Below are 21,585 nucleotides of genomic sequence, written 5' to 3'. Positions count from 1 at the left end.
ATCTTTTTGTAACTTTTGAAGGAAAATGGATCACCTAATGCAAGGGTATTTTATTTTAGTTAAGAGAAAAGAAAGGAGAAAACAGACAGAAGAGAAGAATGGCTGAGGGAAAGGCTCTGAGGGAGAAGGATATAGAAAAGTACATAAGTTTTACTTCTACTTTGGAAATTCAGAATTCACTTGTAAATTGGAATTTAGTCAATAAACATGTAAAGATTTTCATTTCAGTCTTGTGTTAGCTGCCTGGGCATATCCAAACACTCCAGGTTCATGAAGTCCTTCTAACTTTAGTATAAAATGACTCAGGTCATCTTCCCACTGTAGAGGGAAGCTCAGTATGCCCCACCGCCAAGGATTCTCAGGGGAGTAACATCTCTACTGTGCACCTCTTATTCTATTTCCTAAATAGCATGACATTCTTTATTACAGTTACATAGTTTATCCTACAGCTTTGTGTCTTTTTGCCCTTTGCCAACTCAAATGTGTAACACAGCCTGTTCCTTATTGTAATTTCCCTCCCAAAGTCTCAGAAAAAGCAGCTGGTCACAGGAGAAAGTTATGTCGCAGCGTGGCCCAATAGATGGCTAGTATTAGATAACAACAGATTGCCCTGGTTTTAAAAGTCCTTGGGAATTTCTTAAAAACCTATTTTCCTCTAACATGCAGATTCCTGCCTGGTCTCAGGCCCTCAGAAACTCAGATCCTCCCCAGTACCCCCTCTTCTTTCCTGTCCCCATTACATCAGAATGGCTGCTTTTTTATCATGGAAGACAATCCATTTTTTGCCTCTTCTGCCTTGTGGAATTCTTCAGAAGCTTTAAAAAAATCTTTTCCACCAACTGCATTAGGAATAGGGGAAAAAAAAATACCTGGGCAGAGTATAAGTAAATAACTTATAATATGCCAATACAATGGAGAATAATATATTCACTACAAATTATCTGAGATTCCATATTTACTGGAGTAGAAACAATTTTATAACGTTAAGTGAAGTAAAAAGTTAACAAAATAATGTGTGTGTGTATGGGGGCACCTTGATGGCTCGGTCAGTTAAGCATCTAACTCTTGGTTTCGGCTCAGGTCATGATCTCAGGGTCATGGGATTGAGTCCTGTGTTGGGCTCCTCACTTGGTGTAGAGTCTGCTTAAGATTCTCTCTCTCCCTCTCCCTCTGTCTCTCCTCTCTCTCTTTTTCTCTCCCTCTCTCTAAAAAAAAGTGTGTGTACAGTAAATGCATGTGATATAAATATGTAAAGAGTATGTATATTATATATATGTATATGTAATATGTACATATACATATGTTCATGCATACATGTGTATGAGTATTTATGATATTCCATTTTTTAACTATATAATATACATGTTTATGTTTCCTGGAAGTATATACATCAGAATGTTAACTGTATAACTCTTGGGGTGGTAGAAACTTGGAAGATTTATTTATATTTTGAAGATATAATTATTCTGCTATAAGCGTCTATTGCTTTTTTTTTAAAAAAAAAAGACCCATGAGGCCAGGGGGGTAACACTGCCAACAGCTCCCTGGGGTCTTCTCAGGGCTGACTTCTGCTCTAAATAATAGGCTGATACAGTTATAATCAGCCATCCCTGCCCCCCGGACTCCTATTCCATAAAGAGACCCTCTCCTTCCATACTCCCTTTCCCCAACACTATGTAACAGTAGAACCTCCCTCCTTGCTAAGACAGGTGACATTTGAAAAGAAAAAAAAAAAGAAAAAGCAGAGGATTTCTTTTCCTTTTTCTTAAAACAGTGAGCAACTCAAATATTTCATGTAATGTTTTCTACAACTTTTCCATCTTAAGAGGTCTTGGGAGTTGGCCCCTCTTTGCTTCTGGTGGCCTCAAAGGAGGAGGATGGAATCTCATCCTCTAAGTCAACAAGAGGAAACTGAACTAAAAAGGGAGTAAAAACTTCCTAGGGGAATCATGAGCATCAGTGATCAGAAATCCCAGGAATCTCCCATTGGGCTGTAGGGCCAATCAGAAGGGAAGCTGGCTATAAAACACCAGTGTAGTCTTACTAGTGGCTCCATACTGGGTATGAGCCCTGCACCTGGCCTGCACACTGACCAGGCTGGATGGAGGTATCTACATGCAAAAGATTGCAGCCCAATTCCTAAGTCAGAACAGATGGTCTCCCTTTATTCTAGGCACGTTCTTCTGAAAATTTGGCATGTTTCATCTTGTGGGACCTCAGAGATAATTTAATATGACTCCCTCATCTGAGGAACCCAAACTGGGAGAGATGGATGGATTTGGACAAGTTCACAGAGCTAGTTAACAGAGGGACCAAGACAAAGCCCATGGGGCAGGGCTAAACAAATAAACACGTTTAGGATGGCCAAGTGAACAATGAATGACTGTTCCAGTGCAACTCATTCTAAATCTAACACATTCTGCTTGTGTTGCGCGACCATTGGATGCTCCGTACATTTCCCTAGAGCATACAATAAGGAATTGATTGTGCACAGTAAATAGTCACACAGATGTGTCCCACTTCAGGACACACAGGACTACCTTACAGGTAAATTTGACTCTATTTCAAATATATAAGAACATCTCTGCCTAAATAAAATTCTTTGTAAAATAGGTAAATTTTCTGAAAGATAGAATAATCAACCTCAACTCACCTGCTATCTCACTCCAAATTTTCATACATTAAGTGTGCTTTGCATGGATCTTCCTACATTAAGTGAATTGAAGGGGTTAATGGAACATCGTCCCTTGTATGTAAACAAAGCCTGATAACCTCCACTACAGAATGTGCATTTTGAGTCATGATCACCAATGTACTTACAGAATTGGAAGTTCAATGCTTTGCGTGTGTTGTCCATGATATTTTCCTCTGTAGATTGAGAACAATATTTTATCAAGTGTCCTTCCATGTGTAAGTTGCTTTACCTTGCAAAAGTGAGGCTGAGAGGACAGGATCCCTTATCTTGACTGAATTGATTGGCGTGGAGCATTGGTCACACCTCCCCTGTGCAGGAGGCCCTGGTAACGTACAGCCAGGCTCACATGCTCAAGTGCCCACAGAGGCCACGTAGGTGATATACATTCACAAAGCATGATAGGTGAGAGAAGTAATAGGGATTTATTTGGGCAGTGGAGACCCTGATAGTTAGTGCCCCATCAAATGAGGGTGGGTTTTACTCAGCTCTAATTCATTGTTACCATGCAGAAATACATGCCAGGTTTTGACAGACTGTCCAATGTTCTTTAAGAGAAAATAGAAATCTACACATTTTAATGTAAAATCGCTCAACTTGCTAATGTTGGCAACTAATTCAAATTTGTTTTAAAACATCGCAAGTGATGGTCAAATAAAAAGTTCTTTGGTTCACTGGTGACCAGTTTGAGATTTCTAGACTCTGCAAAGATATTTAGTGAGTGGTATCAAATTGTGTAAACTAGTGCGTTCATTTGCTGAATAAAACATGGAGAAAGACCACCCATCTTTTTATACAAATCATTTGCATCCTTTAATCTACTTGAATCACTTCTTTCTGAAAGCTGTCCCCAACTCTCTGACATCATACAGCTGGATGATCTGTACTTCACGGTTCATGTTAAATAAACTCTGTCTTTTCTCTCATTGTTTCTAATTATTCCACATGTGCAGGTCTTATATTCTGACCTCATTATAAACAATTCCAGGGCAAAAATTATATCTAATACTTCTTTTATGTCAACTTCAAAGTTCAATAAATATTTGCAGTTTTTTTCAATAAAGAAAAAGAAAAGAATAGCCTTTGCTGACACATGAATACTTAGTTATACTAGAAATGAATTTAATGTCTTGAGTTCCTGAATTTCTAGACTAGGCAAGCTAACAAATCCAAGTTTGCAGGCACCATACCCTGCTGAGCTGAGAGGCATTGGCTTGCCATAAATTGTTAAGAAGAAGCTGTTGGTAAAAGAGCTACGAGTTCATCATGTCTTTTTTAGAATAAAAATGTTGGATGTATATAGTCCAATGGAGGCGATGTGGTCCTTTATAAGTCTGGACTCTGAAAAATTTTCTGAGCCAACTTTTGTCTGCAGGAAACCCTCCATTGATTTCGGCAGTAAGAGAATGGTGGGCTCACTTAGAGAAGGTCAAATTCATATTTCACATTCACAAGTTGGACCTTCTTGGGCTATCTTAGAGTGATCTGAAGCAGCAGAAGCATGAGCTGTAATCTGCCTTAATCCAGAAATGAGAAGTAGAGAAAGGAGAAATGGAGCGAGCATTGAAGCTCTAGAAATGATTGACCACTGTCTTTGTTCCTATATAGAAGTGAGGATGAGTGGCCCAGAAATGGCCCTCACCACAAGCAAGTTTCGCAGTGTGTGGACAAAGTTATCTCTTCACTGCCAAGAGCAGGCTACAGAGTCAGAACAGCTGGGCATGTGTGCCAGGCCAACCATGAGTGCATCTGGGAGTGGGCATAGTGTTCGCTTTGAATTGGCCAGCTCCACTGGAAAATCAAGAAGTGTGAAAACAATACGCCTGTGGATCCCTGAGTCCACTGAGCTTGATGTGATAGGGAATCCAAAGGCTAAGGTGAAGGGACCCGTTCTGGTGTAAATTGACTGCCTGGCCAAAGAAAAGCATTGTATTTTCTTCCTTACTTGGAAATACTGATAAAATACTCGCAGAGTTCTTTTACTGAAAATGTTCTCTCTCCATACTCCTTATTTTCACAAACACCACGCATATGTGCCTCTCAGATACTTCTTTACAGTTCTCATAATTTCCCACATGTTATTTAGTAATCAAAAAAAATAATTGTCAAATAAACAGACCACATCATTACATTAGGAAGTAGATTTTGGAACACATACACACACACACACAAAATTAATGCTTTTGTTACTGAAAATAATGCCTTACCTAGGCAAACAATACTTGGGTCAAAATAAACACTACTGCTGTTTAGAAAATTTAGTTGTATCTCTGATATAATTATCACCTTCTGTTCAATAGAATTTATTCTAAATCATGAAATTTCCTTTTTTACTTGTCACTGTGTTGATCCAATTGCATCTTCTTCATCCGTAAATTTGTATAAAAAGCAATGTAAAAAATACAATGAATATATCCTTGGGATAATGGTGTTTACCTAAAAGTTACTATTAATTATAATGATAGAGTAATTTCTCCTTCCTCTCTTGATTGCCTCTTCTTTCCCTTCACAGCCTTTACATCCAGTTTTTTCTCATGAAGTCTCTTCTGGTTGGAAACTTAACAAATTTCATCAGGTAAGAAGTACTAAATGTGAACCTGAAAAGCTTGTTTGTTTCAAAAGAACCCAAGTTTAGAAAATCCAAAGACGTGTCCGTTCTGGACAAATATCTAGAATGTAAACTGGGTAAGGTCCAACAGGATCTCCAGTTATTTCAGTGGTTCTGAAAGTGTGGTCCCCAGACCAACAGCATCAGTACCACCTGGGAACTTGCTAGCAATGCAAACTCTCTGGCCCTTCCTTGTGCTTTAATAAACTTTCCAGGTGATTCTGATGCACACACAAGTCTGACAATCGCTGCCTCAGATAGGCTCTGTGGACCCCAAGAACAGAAAATATCTCCTCTGGATTGATGAAATTTGATGGATTTGATGCCTCTTCCTTTTTTTTTTCTCCGCTGATTTTTTTCCCTCCTTCCTGCAGGTTCATCCATTACTCATTTAGCAAGCTCGAGTTTGCTTCACAAAATCGTACTGCATTATAAACCTGTAATTACTGTCTTTATGACAATTTAAACGCTATCTAATATGGGACTCCATCAAAACTAGGTATGCAGTAGAAATTGTCAACTAATTAACTGATTTAAATCCCTTTTTAGCCTTTGGAAGGAACGCTTCTGCAGTCACCTAAGACACACCTATAAAAGGGTGCCCAACTTCTAAAGATGGTTGCCTCTTAGACCTAATATCTGTAGGACATTCTCTTTACAAGTTAATATTTTCATGTGGGCTGGAAGTGTTGAGTTGTCACCTCTGAAGTCATTCACAAAGGATTGTGTTGTCCAAAAGGAGCTAATGTTCTCTTGCAGTGTTTAGGATATGTTTGAGGTCTGTACAGTATTCATTATCTCCAATTCTAGAAGCAATCTTAATAGCTTCCCAGCAGCCATTTCACCTCCAATCTTAATATAATTTGGTGTAACCCTGTGAATACCTATGAACTGTCTGCTAAACCTATGAATTATGTTGTCATTCTGAAATGATTGCTAAATGCTGCCCCCAAAATGCCCTGGCTTAAGATACCCCTCCTTTGCAAAGATATACATAATTTCTTCTCTGTAACATGCCTATTTCATGAGCAAGTAAGTATTAGAGTCTCTAAGACTGTTTCATCATTTGTAAAATGGAGACAATAAAGGAATCTACCTGTTAGTATTGTTGTAAGAAATAATGAAGATAATTCAGGTGCACTTAGCACAGTGCCTACCTCAATAAATATTATCTATGATCAAAAATAATTATATTAATAGAACTGTAAATTCAAGAATGTCACGTTAGACCTCATGCCATTAAAAACAAACACACAGGGAAGAGATTAAGTGTCTCTCCTTTGCATGATTCCAACCCTACTATATTATATTTTCCATGGAGATTTGCTGTTGTCAGCTGTCTGCTCTCTTAGTTCCTTGGCCATGGCTGGAACTCCAGCATGGACCCAGGTAAAATTAAGAACATGATAAAGTATAGAAATCCCTCCCCCAGACCCACTTATAGGGCTAGGAGAGCACTAAATAGTGTCTGCAATTAGTTCCTCTAATACCTATCAGCCCTTAGAGCAAAATCCAGAAGGCCAGATGGATGACCCAAGTGCAGGCATCAGAAGGTCAGAGGACCAAAAGAGTACCCTGAAAGTTGATTGACCTCCCTAACCTGTAGTCAGCTTACAAAGCACAGCATATATCCAATGTTTAAAGATTTCAGGAGAAAGAAATTTCCCTAATTTTTCATATAGATACAGATATAACTAGAAAAAAGCTATATATGATTATGAAATCTCATTTGGGCACAAGTTTAAATATCTCTTAGACTCTGCTGCAAAGTTCCAGTTCCATCTATGACAAATGACCACAGAGAGATGACTTTGGCGAGAGAAGGGATGCAGAGATAGGAAAGGAGATTCTTAGAAGAGAGGTATATAAAATATTAGGATTAAATAAGTGTCCAATAAACAAGACATTTCTGGCTTTGAATTAGTGATGTAGAAAAATGAGAAACATCTGGAATCTGTACTTATTTTGCTGGTCAGAAACACAGTTTTGAGGTCTTTTTTAAAATTGTTTACTTTGTAAAGACTTATTAAAAACAAGTGTCTAAGGTGGTTGAGAAGAGAATGTAGTTGAATTCAGAACCCCAAGGCCTTAAAGGGAGCTCTTTAATTTCAAAGTTTCTATTTTCCATCAACTAAACTGAATGCTGTCTCTTCGAAGGAGTCTTTTTTTTCCATTTCAATACACATTTGAAAAGTCAAAGGCTTACAGACCTTTTTGAAATTTAATAGTAAGTTTTTGGAGAGAGATAGAGGACTCATTTTTTTCATACTTTTAAGCTATTTTATGTGATTCTTCCATAGCCAGCCCTCCTCCACAAAAAATCCTCCTCATCATCATCCTCCTCATCATCATCTAATGGAGGCGGATCTACCTAGACTTTGTCCCTTACTTTTATTATGGACACAGCTGGGAATTACAAATGAGGTCATTTCCCTTTTTTATTTCTGAGAAAGATTAATTCTATGGATAGGGTTCTACCCAAAACAGACTCAGGAGTACACAGCAGGTTTATGGGTTACTTAAATCCTATTGTGTTCTCCATTGGTGCTTCCACATGCCCTTGCTGGGGCTCGTAACTGGTTACTCTCTAGAAGGAGAACAGGTGTTACAGGCCAGTGAGGGGACCCAGGGTGTTGGGATTCCAAGGGGATCACCCCTCGGAATTATTTCATGCCAATGCCCTGCTGTGCCTTCGGCACAGACCCCTCTGCCTGTATATAGACAAGGGAGAAGGAGAGAGGGAGGCGATGGTGAAAAGAAAACGTCTTGCAATGAAATAGGTATTCTCTCCTCCCTCATCAATTTCCTACTCTTCTTAAGTACTTTATAAGAAAGTAAATATTGTGAGGAGCCAGATCTCTGGGAGGCCACAGAATGGAATTGTACATCAGGCATAAACTGTGTTCATGAAATTCTGGTGGCATACTAAATTCCCAGGATGCAACTGCTGAACCAGTCTCATGCTGGTCTTTTGTATTCAAGTCATGGCCATGAAGGAAATCCCCATGTCTTGTATTTTTTATACCCACGTTATTAAAATCAGGAGTGTGGACCCCTTTACCTTACAGGAGGCAAGGTGGAGGGCAGATGACCACTTGCTGAGACTGTGATTCTCAAAAAGAACCAAAGAATCTCCATTTATGGTTCAGACCACAGGCCTGGTTGTCTTTCTAAGTAGCCTGACTCTAAAATAACAACTAGGCATAGTTTGCAGGGGGAGAAGGGGTGGGGAGATAAGGTTGCTTTCTATGAGGCATTTCCAGAATCCCACAATAGTTACTGTTAAATTCATCATCCTCTTCAGCCTGTTTTGTTATTTTCTGATTGGAACATTTCTTTGGATAATAGTTTCCAGAGAATTAGTAGCCACTGTGTGACTTCCTGTTTTCTTTTATTTATGCAAAAGCTACCTTTGATTAATTCTTGAGGATGGTCCTTGATGTGTTCTCTCTGCCCTACCCTTTATGGTTTTGTAAATAGCAGTCCTCTCTGCCTTCAGCCTTGATCTTTTCATACTGAAAGGTGTAATAATTCTTCCTCACGCTTGGCCTTGCTAGCTCCCTTTTCTGGACATGCCCTGGAGTTTATTGGCCCAAGGAATTCCAAGCATAGAACAGTGTATGTGCAAAAACAGAATATAAATATTCACAGAACCTTTAAAACTATCCTAGAAAAAAAAAGTTTGTACTTTTTTAGATCTGTATGGATTTTGTATTACTAAAATAAAATATAAACCTGTTGCTTTTATGCAGTTTGAATTTTTTTATCACATTATGAAGCCTATAAAAATAACTCTTTTGAAGTCTAGAGAGAGGATACCCACCAGTCACTCAAAATGGCTACCAGGAACACTTCAATTAATTCTAGTTTATTTCTGAGAATGGCTTAAATTTAAGATGCAGAGACAATCTAAAGTAAAAATTCAGAAGAAAAGAATTAAGGTCAATTATCTATTGACATGAAATGATTTTGTTAAGGACAGGCTATGAATATAAAGACAGCTTTGTCTGCACTACTTATGCATCAGGTCTTTGGTCTTGCATCAGCTGAGGGGGCCCACCTGGCTTTGACTTCCTCCCGCAGATGCTCCCTGGCTGAGGGGAGTAGAATTTCCCTTCCGTGACCTCCCTGTGTTGGCTATACTTCATGGACTTGCTAGGCCCATCAAACTGTTTCCACATTCATGAGATTTTACAGAACTTTAAGCCTTCTGGTCACAAAGTGTTTTCTTTGTGAAACTCTCGGACATTTGCTTTCCCTCTTCATCATAATGGCAGGAATACAGAGCTTTCACATGATTTTTTAATGGGATTCAGCTGCCCAGACTACACTGTGTTCAGCTGTACTTTGGAATTGCTATGTCTCTGCCTCATTTTTCATTTGCAGATGCCTGGAACTTTTTCTTTTCTTCTCTGTTTCTGGTCTCTCTGTGTCTCTGTCTCTGTCTCAACAAGCAAGAGCTCATGGACATGAGCTGTATCCTTGCAAACATGAACTTATCAGTAGATATTCCCAAAATGTTACCCTATTTCAGCCAGTTTCTGGTATGGTCACACATTCTTTAAGAAAGTAGATGTACAATGGAAATCCCTGTCAGCACCAGGCAGTTAGCAGCAAATAAGTGTGACCATGAACCAAAGCAAGTCCAGCTTGAGCTCCATGGTTAACAGTGGGGAGGGAGGTAGCCAGTGTATGAGAGATAAGTGAAGTCAAAATAATTCAAAGATCAGGGCAAGCTTAGTACTCAAGACCCAGGAGGATTGTCCGTAGGAAGAGTTTCTGACACCAGGGCCCCCAGAGTCTGCAGGAACCACAGGGGCAAAGCATGAGGAAGCACAAGGCAAGCTTATGTGCCGGCATCAAAGGAGACATTCTGATCATTTCCTGCTTCTGAATTTCTCCACATTCCTATAGGGCTGACAGTCAGCCCAGTATAGATAGGAACAGGGAACTGAGCTGGGGGACGCAGGCACAAAGAATCTGATGTATCTTTTAGCGGTGACATAAAGAAAGAAGAGTTCTTTAAAAGCACACATATGAACATTAAACATAATGTAGTTGGCCAAGGCCATTCACACTGACTGAAAATCCCTCTGTCTTCTAGCCTTACGCATTCCTGTCTCATCTCTTCTTTCGAAGCAGAATGCTTTTAAAAATATTTTATCCTATAAAATTCAACATATGACCTCCTTCTGTGGCAGAGCTTCTTTTTGTGGTCTCCATTAAGTAAGCATCACCCAATATATCCTTCCTTGCCTAAACTCACGAGCCCCATCTTTTCTTTGGCCCTCAGCATATTGTCTCTTGGCCCAGTTCTCAGTGTTTCCATTTCCCATCATCTGCAAAATCTTCCCTGTCTTCAGAGCCTTGAGATTACAGATCAGTGCACACCAGGGACAGCAACCTCCCAATATCAAATTAGTTACTCTGACCATCTTGTTTGGCATGTTGTGTACATGTTGCATGGAAAACAGGTCCTTGTCCTGATTCCATCTCTCACTGGCCATGAACATTAGGCAAGTCTCTTCCTTTCCCTGACCTGGTCCTATCTACTCCAGTGAATTGTTGTAAGAATCAGATGAAATCAGAAGGGAGAGGATTATAAATTTTAAAGCACTACAGAAGGTATTGTTATAATAAAATATGGATCCTTGGCTCACATTGGGGTGGGGCTCCTTTAGTCATTCTTCCGGCTTATTTGTTTAACCTCTGGTGAAATATTAATAATTGTTGCTAAATGGTGTAAGTTTCAGCACATCCCTTATTTCGTCTGTGGCTTTCTCAGGCCAGTCACATCTACCATGAACTGATACTTCTCCGAAGGGATGGGGTGGAAAGACATCTAACTAAAAGGGATTGGGGGCCTCTGGAGTCATTTTAGCTACCCCAACCCAGAAAATGACAACAACAATAATAATATCGTAAAACCATACAGCCAATAACTTAGCACTGTGTTTCTTATCATTTGACATTTCCATTCAACCATGTTCGATCTCTCATATCTACCACCATCAAGAACATCAAGTTTTACTGAGGTCCTACTAGTTAATTAAATTTCAGCACATATTTTTGCCTATCAAACATGTGCCAAGCCCTATGCTAAGTATACAACAGTGAGTAATCTACAGATTCTTCCTTAAGAAACTCATATACACATAAACACACACATAAATACATAAATAATATTCAATGTGAACATTGCTGTAGGGGAGGTATATTCAAAGTGCTATGGGAGTATAGAAGATGGAGTAACTCAGCCAACTCTGTATGGGAAGTTGGAGAGGAGATTCATGTGAGCTGGGCCTTCAAGGATGAATAGAACTTGGTCAGAGAATGAATACAATACAGTAGTTCAGTACATGGGCTATGGGGCCAGCCCCACCAGTTCAAATCCTGACTCTGCCACTTCCCAACTGCCACACTTGGCTAGTTACCTATCTTTTGATGCCTCAGTTGTCTTATTTCTACAATATGATATTGTATGATACTAATAGAGCCTACCTCGAGGGTTCTCATGAGCAGAAATGAGTTAAGGCATGTATAATACTCAGAACAGGTCCTGTCATGTAGTCATTTAATAAGCAATAGTCATTATTATTGTTATTATTATTCTTCACCAAGTCAACAAGTGGGAAAGAGATACTTGGAACTCTTAGAGACCTGGTCTCTGAATTTAAGAGACTTCTATGGTCATCATTATCATTATTAAAAACAGTAAAGCTAAAATGTATGTGCTGGACACTCGACTCCTTATATGTGTAGCTTGACTTAATACTCATAACAGTCCTAAAGGTCAGAAAACTTACAGAGAAATATCAATAATGCTATAAAGGATATGAACCAAGTGAAAAATAAGTGGTACCTAGGGTAGATGAAATAGGATTACAACTGGAAGGATATTTATAACCTAAAGTAAAGAGGCAAAAGTCAAAGGTAGGCTTTACAAAGTAAATGGTAGGCTTAAGTCAAATGAGGTTGCAGTCATGGCTTTTTGTTTGTTTTCATTTCCATTTTTTGTATTTTTAGTTTTCGTTTTTGTTTTTTGGCATGTTCGTTGCCAGGCGTGCCCTCTCCAATCTACTCTAGTTCCCAGCACTGATCTCATACACAGGCCTGAAAACATTTCAGTATTGAAGTTGGTGACACATGGACAAGGATCTAGAACCTAAGATTGGCAACTGCTCACATGTGTTGAACAATGTTTTCATGCCAGGCACTGTGCTGGATACTTTCAGACACATGATCCATATAACATCCTGAATAAAGGTATGATTGTCACCAATTTACAGATAAGGTAACTGAGTCTAAGAGAGGCTAAGCCTTTAAAGGACAAATCAGTGGCACCAAAGCAGGGAAGTCCATGGAGGGTTGGAGAATCATTTGACTAGAAGAGAGGATCCGTGCAGGGGGGTTGTATGAATGCAGGTGGAAGAGGTTGGAGGATCTTGAAGATCAGGCTGAGGAATTGGAACATGGCGACAGGAAGCTAATAAATGATAGGCTTCCTTTTCTTCTTTACAGCTTTATGAAACTCACCCACAGCAAACGTGGGCTGCCACAGAGGTTTGCTCTAAAGTGGGAGAGATGCTGGGAAGGGCTGAAGAGGTTCACTTGTATTTGGAGAATGCTCCACCGTAGGCAGGGACAGTCCTTCAACTCTCACGACAACATAAGGGAGGAAGGACCATCTAATAAATATTCTCAGCTGAGTTTTCTTCATATGTATTATGTCATTTTTAAGAAAATGGCCACTCAGTTCCCCCCTGGATTCCAGTCCTTGAGATCTGACTAATATTTAAATCTTACACAGCAGAGTGCTCTCAAAATCAAGAATAAGTTCTTTAACCTTTGATTCTAAGAAGGTCTTCATAGTATTGCTCCTATTTACTTCTTCACCCTCATCTTGCTCCACTCCCATGATGCACCCCAGCCATAACGTTGTTCCCAGAAAGCACCAGATTTTCTCCAAAACACTTCATCAGACCATACACTACCGCCACCCCCCATAATGCTTTGCACTTACTTCTAGAATACAACTTCTCACTGAGAATGTGCTTTTGGTCTACAATAGACTGACTATAAGCTCTATGACGGTAGGGAGTCTCTTGTTCTCTATGGATTGCCTGCATTTGACACATCCCAGCACAGGGTCAGGACTCCTTAACAATTCACCAAATGAATGAGTAAAGAATGAAATGAGAGAATAAGTGTTCTGATCCCCTGTTTCTTATTGCTGGACCCTGGTCTTCACCTTGCCAGTGAGTTTTCCCTCTCTGTCTGTCTGACCCTAGATGCCCCCAACACCAATTTGCTCATTGATTTCCATGTCCCTTTCCAGATCTTACAGATTTCCCACCCGACTTATAGTCTGACATATGCACACACTCGCTACCACCAAAAACAACAAAACTTGTTTTCTCTTTCTTTTCTGGTGCTCATCCTTTGCCAAAAACCATCATTCTGTTGCTGTTGGCCATGAAATGTTTTGGGTCTCGCTGTTCTCATTTTCTTCTCAAATCCAACAATTATGTTTAAATGGACTCATCTGGAAAAAAGAGATGGGGAAGGCTGCCTACACAACATATTGATTCTATAGCATTGTTGTTAGCAGTTCTTGGAGTAGAGGGGAAGTGTGTGTGCATGTAGTGTGTGTATGTTTGTGAGAGATCAACCCACAGCTTGGGATGGTCTGGCTAACTCTCATGGAATAAACATTCTGAGAAAAACATTGATACCCACCTGCTCATTGGAAAGGGGAAGGCCCTAGATGGGCAGTCCCGGTTCTCAGGAGGAGTTCTGCCCAGCAGGCCAAACCTGGTAGTCCAGTACTGACGATAATAATAATTTTAGCAGCCTAATTGCTAATACCTATGAGAACTCCCTATGTTCCAGTCACTGTGCTAAGCACTGTACATAGATTATTTCAATTATTTCTTACATCAACCTATATGGTGGGAGCTCTTATTACCCCCTCTTTTACAACAAAAGAAACTGAGGCCCAGAGAAACTAAGTAGCTTGCACAAGATCACACACTAAGTGATGGAGCCACAATTAGAACCCAAGCATTCCAACATCAGAACTCCATCCAGTATGGAATGATTCCAAGCAGGTGCCCATTAATCACTGAGAGTTAGACTGTGGAAGCAACACACATACAAAAACACACATTTGTTTTTAAATATAACTCTCATAACTGGGGAAAATGAAAGAATCATTTGGTCTTAAGGAACAGGTAAATAGGTTAGCTAAAAGTATCTTCCAACATATTGTATTTCTCAGCACATGTATAAATTTGTAAGTGTATTCCATTATACATGCAGGGAGATCGAGGAGCACTGGGCTGCCACACATTGTACTGCATGCAGAGAGTGCTCCCTGAAATTGTGCAGTATGCAGACTGCTCAGCCTCACATGGTGGCTCCAGAAGGCATGCTTCTTTATACCCATAAATTAATATAGGGGCCAAACAGAGATGTGTTAATGGGGCTTGAGCTAGTGTGGCCTTCAAACACTAAATAAAAGAAAATGTGGAACAATAATCCACCCATCACGGTAGAACAGAAAGATGTCTTTCCCAATGTGGCTGCAGAGAGACTCTCCAGTCTCCTCTGCCACCACTCCTTCCCATTCAACTATATCAATGTCACTTGCCACTGTTCCCTGCACACACATCCTCCCATACTTCCCAGACAGTAGAAATGTTTCTCCCTCCTCGTCAGCCTCTCCCCATCTTTCTTTACCTATTACCTCCTTCTGCAAGATGTAGACATCCATCCATCCATCCATTCATTCAACAGACATTTGTGGAGCACCGACCACATCCCAGGCCTTGAAGTAGATGCAGTGACAGATGAGGAAGGCACTCCTCAACCTCAAGTCACTCACAGTCTAAAGGGGGATTAAACAAAGTGAGTCCTCTTCAGGCAGTTTTATAACCATTCTCTTTTTTTCCCCCCAGCTAGAGGAATTCTCATGTTTTGGAAACATTTACAGTGTGTTTCCATATGGGCTATGTAGCAATTTGAAACACTTAGAGAAGAACAAATATATTGTAGAAAAACAGACAGTATTTTGAAAGCTATAAATCAATAAGTTTATATGTTTGTATTTCTTCCTCCTTTCTTCATTTTGTGAGGAGGCAATAAAATGTTAAGTTAAAGTTCAGTTGATTTTCTCTAGGGACTTGCCAAATTCTTGACATCACATTCTACTGTGTTTTTCAGATTCAGAGAGTCTACCCAGTGCTTGTGAAAAGTTCAGTTGAGCAAAAGAAACGTGTATGTCATTCTAGCCTGGAAGTGACTTTTTTTTCATTAAATGTGTGAGGCTTGAGCCAGACAGCTATATGTAGTATGAAAACAATTCCATCCCCAAAGACATAAAGCAGCAGATTATCTTATGGGAACCCTAGCAGGTGAAAGACTTTTTAAAAAGTCCTCTGCTATGAATATGAAGCCTCAGCTGGCCACGCATGTTCCATTTGAGACATGAAGGCTCATCTTAGGAGACTATAAGCTCCCTTCCATCAGGAACTGTGTCTTACTTACTTGTCCAGCCCAAGCACCCAGCATAGGGCTCAGTAAGTATTTGTGAACGTTATTCTACTGATCAAAGTGGAAGTCTTTGTCATTCTCGGATGGCCCGTCATACTCCCTAATGTTCTGGAGAAAGGGATATTAGAGTTAATGTTTGGGGCTTTGAGGGGTGGGACAGGAGAATTGTTTTGTTTTGTTTTTGAGATATGTCACAAATCAGTAAAGACCAAGATGAAATCAATAACCTTGTCCATCAGGGCAGCTTAGAGACCCATTGACCATCCTGCTTGATGAGTAGAGCCATTAGATGATCTGCTCTTCCCTATGACTAGCAAAGAAAATAATTGTATTTCCACCTCTAGTACGCTTATTACTTTGAGGTGTTGCTGTATTTTCACCTCAGGCATTGTAACCAGCCCTTTCTATGGCTCTAGACCTTGCATGTCTGCCCAAGGCTATACAGAAGCATTAAGGCGCGACAAGCCTTCCCACCACCCCACACTGCTGCAGCAGGACGCCTTGGTCGGGATCACCTGTGAGATCGACTCAGAAATAGGAAGTGCCCTAAGAAGCATGCTTGGTCTGAAAAACACTGTATGTCATCTCACCTTCAATGGAATGTGGAATTGGATGTCACAACCTTCTTCCTGTCTGACTTGGCATTGGCATTGGATTTGACTTGGTGATGAGAAGTGTAACAAAACTATGGGAAATTTTCCTTCCAGAGCACTTCTTAAGGAAGCTTGGTAGTTTTACAGGAAATTTATATTGCTTAACATTCATGAAATGCGCCGTTATTGAGAAGGTTCAAGGCCAGATAGACACATTTCATCTGGACGTATTTAGAACTCACAACAAAAAAAGATTAAAAAATGAGTTGGTGAAATAAGGACATTTTTATCATTTTATTCCACACCTATTTTTCATTTTCTCTCCTATCTTGTAATAACTTCTCAACATAGTGGACCTCCTATACATTTTCAGAGGATTTTCGTATTCTTATCTATTAAATTATATAGCGTCAGTAAATCCATTACAAATTCTCATTCCCAACTCTTACAGTTTGGCTCCAAAGATTCAGAAAGAAACCAAGACATTAAGGAGAAGCCAGTGGCTGTGGTGGCAGGGTCTGGATTCTGTTTGTATCCATCATAAATGTCTTTGCCAAACCAAAACGGTTCCAAGCTGTGGTGTAGGTCCGCTGCCTGCCTTCAGGTGTTTGTTTGGAAGAAGACGTGTGGTGGCTGTGCTTTGAGTTCACTTCCCACCCAGGGAACCAATCCTTCAGGTTTTACCCTGTCGTCCACCCTTGGTGCGGGTAGACACCACGGCATCAAATCTGTGCTAATGTTCCTTTCTTGACCTAGTGACAGGCAGGCCCTAACTGATCCAAAACAGACTCCTCAATTTGAAATTTAGGCATTTAGTAGTAAAAGGAAACCATTTTTTTAAAAAAAGAAATACGTTGTTGGAGCACCTGGGGAGCTCAGTTGGTTGAATGTCTGACTCCCGATGTCCACTCAGGTTCATGGGATCCAGCCCCTGCATCGAGCTCAGTGCCGGGTGACAGCCCACTTGGATTCTCTCTCTTCCTCTTCCTCTGCCCCTAGCCTGCCTCTCTCCCCCTCTCTTAAAAAAAAAGAGAAAAGAAATATGTTGTTAAAAACAAGAACTATGGTTTTTTAATTCCTGTGTGTGTGCTGTTGTGGTTTTTCTATCTTTTGGTTCATCCCAGTGAATCAGTGTGATTCTTCTTCCTGAATAGCTGAAGAAATATACTGTCCATCCCGAGAGCCATAGTTAGATGCCTCCTATGAACCAAGTCTTCCTAAATTTGGAAAGCTGTCGATATAGAACCAATATTGGATTGGGCGCCTGGGTGGCTCCGTTGGTTAAGCGACTGCCTTCGGCTCAGGTCATGATCCTGGAGTCCTGGGATCGAGTCCCGCGTCGGGCTCCCCGCTTGGCGGGGAGTCTGCTTTGCCCTCTGACCCTCCCCCCTCTCATGTGTTCTCTCTCATTCTCTCTCTCTCAAATAGATAAATAAAATCTTAAAAAAAAAAAAGAACCAATATTGGATTGATTTTTGTTCTCATTTTATTTTTCCTAATCTAGTATCCTCCTGCAGAACCAGTTACAGTATGATATGCACCCTCAGAAACTAAGTAAACTGTTGTGTGGTACATGAAAGAAGTCAGGTAAATTTGGGCTATTTCCTCCAGAATTATATAAAATGAGTCTTTATACTTGCTTCTCCCTCCTGTTGGGGCTGGATGGTAATTCATTCTTTTTTTTTTACTCATTTACTCAATTCATACATTCATTCAAAGCATTTGTTAAGAACCAATTGTATGGGGCGCCTGGGTGGCTCAGTCGTTAAGCGTCTGCCTTCGGCTCAGGTCATGATCCTGGAGTCCCGGGATCAAGTCCCACATCGGGCTCCCTGCTCGGCAGGAAGCCTGCTTCTCGCTCTCCCACTCCCCCTGCTTGTGTTCCTGCTCTCGCTATCTCTCTCTCTGTCAAATAAATAAATAAAATCTTAAAAAAAAAAAAAAAAAAGAACCAATTGTATGACAAGACATGAAAAAAATAGAAAATAGTGAAGATCCTTGCTATTTTCTTGGGAGATGATATCTACATGCACGAAACAATTTAGTGCTAAGAATTATTTAAAGTGTGTGAAGCTTAGGTGTAATAATAATAATAGATGATATTACATAACATTTGCTATGTGCCAGGAACTCTTTATGTGTCTTATATATATTAATCCTCACAACAGTCTTACCAAGTAGCCCGTTTTATGATCCCATTTTCCATGTGGTGAAACTGAAGCACAGAGAGATTAACAAACTAGCAGCTGGTAAAGAGCAGAGACAGGATTTGAATCCAAGCAGTCTGGCTCTCGGGTCCAGGCTTTTTGGCCACGGCCTATCATTGTATATCTATTCTGTGTAGAATTAAATGTTGCAGCCTGAGGTCACTCGGGGAAGTTGTCAGTGGAAGATATGGTTCTTGAGTAGAACTTTAGTGATGGTATAAAGTGTAGACTGTGAAAAGGGAGGACATGGACTTCCTTTAAAAAAAAAAAAAAGATGTATTTATTTTGGAGAAAGAGAGACAGTGTGAGGCCGGGGTGGGGAGGGGGGGCGCTGGAGAGGGGCAGAGGGAGAGGGAAAGAGAGAACCCCAAGCACACTCCCCCTCAGCGCGGAGCCTGATGCGGGACTCAATCCCAGGACCCTGAGACCATGACCTGAGTCAAAACTAATAGTTGGATGCTCAACTGACTGAGCCACCCTGGCACCCCAGGACTTGGACTTTCTAAGAAGCAAGGATAGCAGGAAGAAAAGCTGGGACTTGGAAATGAATACGGTATGATAGGAGGAATGACTAGCTTGCAAAATGGTGTGAGAAAACTTTTCATAGGTCTTTGAGCACCAGGCTTAAAAGTTCAAACAGAAATCCATAGGCAAGTGTAAAAGCAAAGACCTGACTCTTTCAGGCACTGATACAATTACAGCACTGAACGGGACCTTGGAAAGCATCAATTCCAACTCCTCCTTTGGTAATTATGGAATCCAGAGATTCCACAGTTCCATAAGAGGGTGGAATTCCATAAGGGGGTTGAAATGACTCCCAGTGTCACTTACCTAGAAGCAGCACTAGAACAGAGCAGAGCTGTCCTGATTCATCATTTAGTGCCATTTCCGATGTTTCAGGCCACTCTGGAAGGTTTACCTGGCAGAGGCATGTGGTTCAGCTTAGAAGGGACAGATAGAGGCAGGGTGACCTATGAGGCATTACTGCAAAATCCAGGTGAAGCACAAGAGGCCTGGGCTCAGTGGTGATGGTAAACGTTCCCAAAAAGGATTGAGAGAATTTGATTGGATGAAAGAAAGGGAAGAGCTGGGGTGGCTCTAAGTTGGCATAGTTTTGGCAGAAAAGGGGCAAGTGGACAAAGGTGCCACTCGGGCAGAGACCATCAGCTTGGGTGTAGTACCTGTGAGAGAGAGGTGACTTATACCTCGTCCATGTGGCACCTACTGTAACCTGATCAGATTCCATTAAGCGGTCGCCCCCCTCATCAGTGTGGGAGAAGGTTCTCTCCGAGACTGACACTGAGACGAAATGCTTCGATATGATTGTCTGCTCCATCCTGGCCTTCTCTTTGGTGGCTTCTTCTACTGCTGATCTGCCGCCTGTGTGTTCACTCCCCTCAAAGGCTGCACAGTATAGTGGTAAAGGGTGTAAGCTCTGAAGGCAAATGGCCCGAGTTTGAATCCTGCTCTGCCACTCTGTACTTGTGTGACTTGGGCAAATTGCTTAACTTCTTTGTGACTCAGTTTCCTCATCCATAAAATGATGCTGTGATCAGTACTTAACCATCTAGCACCAATGTGAGTATTAAATGAATTGATCCATGTGAAGCACTTAGAATAGTACTTATATGCAGCAAATGATTGTTGCTACTCCATGATTCCACTCTGCTCCATTATGGTTCCAGAATGTTCTTCCTCTGTGACAGCCTGGAGAAATGGAGCCCTTCCTTCCCACCAGGCACCCAACTCCCTGCAGCTGCTGTTGTAATCTTAGCAGGTTTCATTTACCACAGGGAGCCCCCTCTGCTTCTCCAGCAGAGGCCATCGTGGGCCCCAGGTCACCTCATCACATCTGAGTCCCTGCCCAGTAAAGCACCTTTCACCCTCACACATATAAACACACAACTCAACTTTGTTCCCAGGGGGGAAAGTGATCCCTTTCTCCATTTTCATGCAATCTCACAACATAAAATTGTGATTAGGCCATTTGGCTTTCACCCAAGAACTCTCAGATTAAGCAGATCACCCTGTCCTGGAGTTCATCTAGTTAAAGGTTCAAAAGTAAACTGTCTACTTCTGATGCAAGGCTGAGAGGGATTAAAAGCAAAGGCCTGAGAGGCAGCAGGACCTAGATGCAAATGCAGGCTTCACATCTCCTAGCTACAGGACTTTGGATCAGATAATACCTCAGAGTCCTGATTTCCTCACTTATAAAATAGGAATAGTAACACCTATATTGCTTGTTATAAGGATTAAAGGTTATAAGCCTTGGCAAAGCATCTTACCTGGCACACAGTAAGTGCTCAATAAACTCTGACTCTCATTATTACTGTTATTATTGTCAGCTGCTATGACTGCATCATCCTCCAAGCTCTCACAGGCATTTCTGTGTCATTAAGGAGATGACTATAAAGCAACCCCCAGTTATGAGTACAGCTAATGTTTAAAAATACTGGAAAGATAAAAAATAAATAAATAAAATTTAAAAAATAGTAATAATAAATAAAATGGAAAGCACATCTCTTGTAAACAGCAAAAAAATAAAAAATAAAAACACTGGAAAGATTTTGTTTTGGCTTTTTTTGGCTTCAGTACTCAACCACGTTGTTGCTGATGATGACAGGCGATGTACAACATTAGAAGCCAGCAGAGCAAAGCAACAGCCAAACCATAATCTCATTGTTTTTATTTCATCTGAAATGTAGGCTGGAGGTCCCAATGGCAGGGCCACTAGCCAAGAACTTCAGTTATCTCTGTTGGCCAGAGGAACTCAGTGCCGTGAGCCACTGAGCTATTGCAGAAAGAGCCATTTGAAGAGACTCTTCACTACTATAAGGTCCCACATCATTATGGTGATGGTTCAGTCTGCCTTTTTCCATATTCTTTATAAAAATATCATAGGCCATGGAGCAGTTTTAGGCTTTTTTGACA

Source organism: Mirounga leonina, unplaced genomic scaffold, assembly GCF_011800145.1.
Source record: "Mirounga leonina isolate KUSES-001 unplaced genomic scaffold, KU_Mleo_1.0 Mir_82, whole genome shotgun sequence".
NCBI lineage: Eukaryota > Metazoa > Chordata > Mammalia > Carnivora > Phocidae > Mirounga > Mirounga leonina.
This window is presented reverse-complemented; position numbering follows the sequence as displayed.